The 6,000-nt window shown below is 36.5% G+C and overlaps 1 long non-coding RNA gene across 1 annotated transcript in view; it reads left to right on the top strand.

Moving 5' to 3' along the window:
- Positions 1-1,007: 1,007 nt before the first annotated feature.
- LOC119088746 overlaps positions 1,008-6,000 on the top strand; it is a 30,598-nt gene continuing 25,605 nt past the window's right edge. Inside the window, exon 1 of the long non-coding RNA XR_005092464.1 lies at positions 1,008-1,289. This is a non-coding gene — a long non-coding RNA (uncharacterized LOC119088746). The remainder of the gene's footprint in view (positions 1,290-6,000) is intronic.

Raw genomic sequence — 6,000 nt, 5'->3', positions numbered from 1 at the left:
TCCATGACAAATGTTAAGGTAAAAGATACAGATGTAACCCTATAGTATAAAACTGTAATTTGCCCATCTGAATCAGCCTCCTTACCTCTATTATCCATCTTGGAAATTATGAAGAGAATACAAATATGATGTTCATTAAGTCTATAAAATTTATAGAAATCAAATAGAGTAGATGTTCACTAATTTGTTGATCATCTGAACAAATAATTTGGCAGTCATTCAACTATATACATTTGAATGGGTCATTAAATTCCAGAGATATTTATGTCTGGATATGTTATCCTATATAAAAAAATCTTTAAAGCTCTGTTCATGGCCCTTTTCTTCCTACCAGTGTGTCACATTATAAATTGTTTCAAATGTCTTGTTACAATGTTTAGATATTTAATCTCATGTCAAACTGAAGGTTAGCTTGACCCATATTAAATAAAGGTAGAAAAATAGAAAAGAAGACGTTGGTGATAAACAGTGTTTAATTTCATTTTGGAGAAACAATCAACCCTCTTTCTGTAGGATATACTGAAAATTGCCAAAGCTCACACAAATATACAGTGTGTATCATTCTTGGGTTAATAAAAACAATTTGTATGCAGGATGGAGAACAAGAGGAAAGTTATGGAAAACATTTCTCAGCCGAGGACAGTGAACCAGATGTCCTAAGACTTATGGGAGCAATCAGAGGGGACCAAGCCCCTGTGGCAGGCCTTATTAAGTTAGACTGTGACCCAGCACCTTCAACTTATTAAACTGTCCAAAACTTCAGTGATTAAAACCAAAGAAAGGTCAGCCACAAACCTTCAGACTGTCTCTGCACTGGATTTTTTTCTCGTAGGCATTAGAACCTTGTGGAGATTATTTTCTTGATCCAATGCTTCTAAATATTACATAAGTGAATTGGATGTATCTGTAACTTGAGGATAATTTTAATAGATAATTTTTCCATAGGTTTTCTTATGCTGGTTTTTAAAATCATTTTTATTGTTTGAGAATCTCATATATGTATATAATGTGTTTTGAAAAAAAATCACTCCATCCCCAAGCTTCCAGTTCCTTTCCTATCATTCATACCATTTTTCCACCATAACTTCATGTATTCTCCTTTTGAAACCTACTGAGTTATAGTGCTGGCTATGTGTGCATGGGTACAGGACCACCCACTGCAGTTTAGGTAGTTTCTCGGGATCTGAATAATTGAGAAAAACTTCTCTTGCTTCCTTAACAGCTATCTAGGGTTGTGACTTCACAAGCTCCTCCATTATCCATGCTGTTTGTTACTGGCTTGATTTTGTGTAAGTATTATGCATCAAGTCATAGCCACTATGAGTTCATGTGCATAATGTTCCTGTCATGTCTGGAAAATAGTGCTTTGCTGTAAGCATACATTATCTCGGGCTCTTACAACCTTTCTTGCTCTTCTTCCCTACTGATCCCTGAGAAGGGTGTGGTATAGATGTTCCATTTAGAGCTAAGCATTCCAGAATCTTTATTCTCTGCAAATTAATAAACTGTGGGTCTCAGCTAAGTCACCATCTATTGTAAATAGAAGCCTCTAAGATGAGTGTTAAGAGACATATTAATGCTGTGGGATGGTCTGTATGTCAATAAATAAAACACTGATTGGCCAGTGGTTAGGCAGGAATTATAGGCAGGACTAACAGAGAGAACAGAGAAAACAGGAAGGTGAAGATGCCAGTAAGCCACAAGCCATGTAACAAGGTATAGATTTATAGAAATGGATTAATATAAGATATAAGAACAGTTAGCAAGAAGCCTGCCACGGCCATACAGTTTGTAAGCAATATAAGTCTCTGTGTTTACTTGTTTGGGTCTGAGCAGCTGTGGGATTGGCAGGTGACAGAAATTTGTCCTGACTGTGGGCAAGGCAGGAAAACTCTAGCTACATATTAATCTTTGGATGTGATGGTAAGAATCTATGATTCATTTTAATACTGCATCCACTTAACTTAGAGTAATGACCTAGACAGCATTGAATTTGGGTACAGATAATAGGACTAGTTTCCAGGTTCTGTCTTATTGGTCAGGACTTAAGTTTAATCAGTAAGTGGCTGGTTACTCTAGCACGGCTCTTGCCCCTATGGCACCAGTGCAAAAGTCTTGCCAAACCAATTATTATTATATCTTACAGGGTTCACAACCAGATAAGACAGTACTGATTTTCTTTCCCAGCTAAGAATACTGATTGTTTTTATCCCCCAGCTCTATAACAGCTAGACAGTAGAGAATTTCTGTGACATTAATTGCCTGGTTGCATCATATTCATCATAATCTATGACTTCATGTTTGGTGTCTTTAGGAATAAAGTCTGGCTACCAACTTCTGCAGGGTAACTGTCCTGGTTGGTTTGACACAAACCAGGTTTATTTAAGAAGAGAGAACCACAACTGAAAAAAAAAATGCCTCCATAAAATTAGTCTGTGGGGCATGTCTATGGGGTATTTTCTTAAATAACAATCAATATGGGAGGGTCTACCCTGTTGTGAGCAGTGCCATGCCTGAGCACGCGGTCCTGGGTGGCAAAAGAAAGCAGGCTGGACAGCCCACGAGGAACAAGCTAGTGAGCAACGTTTTTCTGTTGCCTCCGAATTAGTCCCTGCCTTCAAGTTTCTGCCTTGACACCCCTCAGTGATGCACGATGATGCGGAAGTGTCAGATGAAATAAACCCTTTATCCCCAAGGTGCTTTTGGTCATGGTGTTTTATCACAGCAGTAGAAACCCTATGCCAGTAATCAGGAGCAATGGCAATCACCCGCAAATTTAGAGGGTATGTGGTACCTCACTGACCAACAATTCAAAGGAAATATTAACCCATAGCTGGCATTCAGCTATTTATATGATAGATTATAGTGTCTTGGAGAATCAAGCTACTCTTGTTATAGGGTAATCCCATAGGTAAAACTGCTATGTATATGAATATGCATATATGTGTATGTTAGAAAGCTTCTAAACAAACACTAGTGTGTTTCTGTATGACTTTTTCAAAGTCCCTAATGTCAGTTTCCCCTCTGAGTACTTGCTCCTTTACCTTCCACTCATCTGTAACCCCATTTAGCCTGCACAGCTACATTATTTTCATTTCACCCTTCATATAACCCGAATTCTTTCTTCTTGTCTTCAATCCACTACTCGTTATTGTAGATGTAACCAACCGTCTTATTAAATAAGAAACACAGAAACAATGTAAAAAAAAAAAGAAAAAGAAAACGGGAAGTGCTGTGGGATAGTCAGTATGTCAAATTGTTCTGATTGGTCAATAAATAAAACACTGATTGGCCAGTGGCCAGGCAGGAAGTAGGTGGGACAAGGAGAGAGGAGAATTCTGGGAAGCAGAAGGCTGAGGCGGAGAGACACTGCCAGCAGTCGCCATGACCAGCAGCATGTGAAGACGCCAGTAAGCCACCAACTACATGGCAAGATATAGATTTATGGAAATGGATTAATTTAAGCTATAAGAATAGTTAGCAAGAAGCCTGCCACGGCCATACAGTTTGTGTGCAATATAAGTCTTTGTGTTTACCTGGTTGGGTCTGAGCGGCTGTGGGACTGGTGGGTGACAAAGATTTGTCCTGACTGTGGGCAAGGCAGGAAAACTCTAGCTACACATTATCCCTTTCTAGTTTTTTTAATTGTACAAACCCTCCAATTTAAACATACATATATAAAGAGTCAAAGCTAGTGTCCACACATGAGAGAGAAATGCAGTGTTTGTCTTTCAAGATCTGAGTTATCTCACTCAAAATTGTTATTTCCAGTTCACCCATTTGCCTGCAAACTTCACAATTTCATTTTGCTTAATAACTGGGTAACATTTCATTGTGTAAATTTTCATTATTTATTTTTTATTAGTTGGACATCAATGCTGTTTTAATTTACTAGCTATTGTGAATATAGCAGCAATGAAGATGGATGAGCAGGTATAATAGGATACGTAAAAGGAGATATAGGAATATGCCTAGAGGTGTTATAGCTGGATCATATGGCAGACCTAGACCCTTTTGCAGGAAACTCCTCACTGACTTTCACAAAAATCTAGGTGATTTGCAAGTCCACCAGCAGTGCAGAAGCTTTCTTCTTCCCCTACGTTCAAGCCGACATTTGTCATTTTAAAAAATCATAGCCATTCCACTGGGTAAGATGAAATCTCAAAATAATTTTAATTTGCACTTCACTGATTGCTAAGGATAATCAAGAAATATTTTTTAAGATAGTTTCAAAATGTTAAGCAGCATCTGAAAAAGATCAAGTAAAACAAGGTGATTTTGCATATCATCATGAACATATTCATGGGGAACACAACATGTTCAGTTAAGCCCTGATGAAAAGAGAGTATATGGCTACAGATGAGAATGTAGGAATACATTTTCAAAGTAACACAATCAATTATTTACAAAATATTGTGTACCTTATAAGTTTAATAAGGTACATAATATTTTGGGGAACACAATACCACCACATTCCCTCTTTTTTTGTCTAAAATTAAAGAAAGCTTATAACTAGTACAAGAAAAACTATCCAATAAGTATATACAATATATACAGCCAAAAATTACATTAATGATGTCTAGTCCATTAACATTTGACAGATTCAGATAAAAACTCCATTATATATATTAACAATGTCCAGTCCAGTAACATCTGATAAAGTCAGAACAAAAAATTTTCATTACTTATCTTATTTAAAACAAGTAGTTCCTTTTAAAAAGTAGATTCCATAATCTCCCTTTTTATCTTATCATATGCATATTCTCTTTTTTCTTTTCATAATACATTCAGTAGTCTACCTTTTGTCATTTTTATATCTTCCCCTTTTTCTTAAGTGTAGATTCAATGATCTACCTATTTATCCTATCATGTAGTTGACACTTACTGATGATTCAACACTACACTAAATCCTATTCTAGCTCTAGACATTGTGTGAGTTTAGATACCTTTTCTGTGATGGGCTCTTCTTCTCCTTCTCCAAACGTATCTCTCATTATATTATGATGAACAGATAAACCAAACTCCAGATACACTCTTTTGCAAGTATAGGCATATTGGAGTGTCAGTTGCATGTGAATAAACAACTGTGTGTATCTATGATAACAGTAAGGTTCTTGAAGTAATCTCATTTTAATATTTGGAAGTCTTCCTGTGCCATATCTGCAGCACATGCTAAAGTGCTAGGATTGGCATCCCACAAAAACAGGAACATATTACTTATTAGCTTTGTTTCATTTTTCTCCTTATTCAGTGATAGGATTAAACCTGGAAATTCAGATAGTCTAGGCTAACGATCCTCCACTAAATACATTACCAGGTCTCTTTTTATTGTTTATTTTGAGACAGGGTCACTTTCAATTGCCAAGGCTGACCTTTAATTCACCCTGTAGATTTATCAGGTTTTGAAATTTCAGTCCTTCTGCCTCAGCCTCCAAGTAGGTACAGTATGGGCCTCCTTGACCAGGCCCAGCTGAACACCTTCCATCTAACCTATCCTTTACTTTCCAGAGGAAGTGTTCAAAACTGTCTATTTGACATGACTTTTCTTGCTCTATGTAAATTAGTATGACTTGAGACATTGTCATTATTGAAAATAGATGTTTCCCCAATGAACTAGTCCATGTTCTAGTTCTGTTAAATAAACTGAAAGTAAAAAGCAGGGTATCTTCAACATGGATGTTTATTTTTCAAACATCTAGAGTTGTGGTAGAAAAGATCCCTCTGCCAAAGAGAATCCTAAGAGTGCTTGGTAATTACATCACTTAGGGAGAAAGAGTTGCCATCATTTGGATCTTGGGTATTATTGCCTTCAAATTCATCATACTAAATATCATACAGCACAGCACATGTTATATCAAAATTGTGTTTTTCAACTTCATATATGATCTTGCATAAGTTATCTAAAATTCAGTGACTAAGCCAATTTTACTTTTGAATATGTCAGTGGTAAGAAATAAAGTTTAGTCTTAATCTCACAAGATTGGGCTCCATTATGTCTTA

This window comes from Peromyscus leucopus, chromosome 11, assembly GCF_004664715.2.
Source record: "Peromyscus leucopus breed LL Stock chromosome 11, UCI_PerLeu_2.1, whole genome shotgun sequence".
Taxonomy (NCBI): Eukaryota; Metazoa; Chordata; class Mammalia; order Rodentia; family Cricetidae; genus Peromyscus; species Peromyscus leucopus.
The sequence above is the reverse complement of the archived record's forward strand: the minus strand, read 5'-3'. Positions and strand labels throughout refer to the sequence as shown.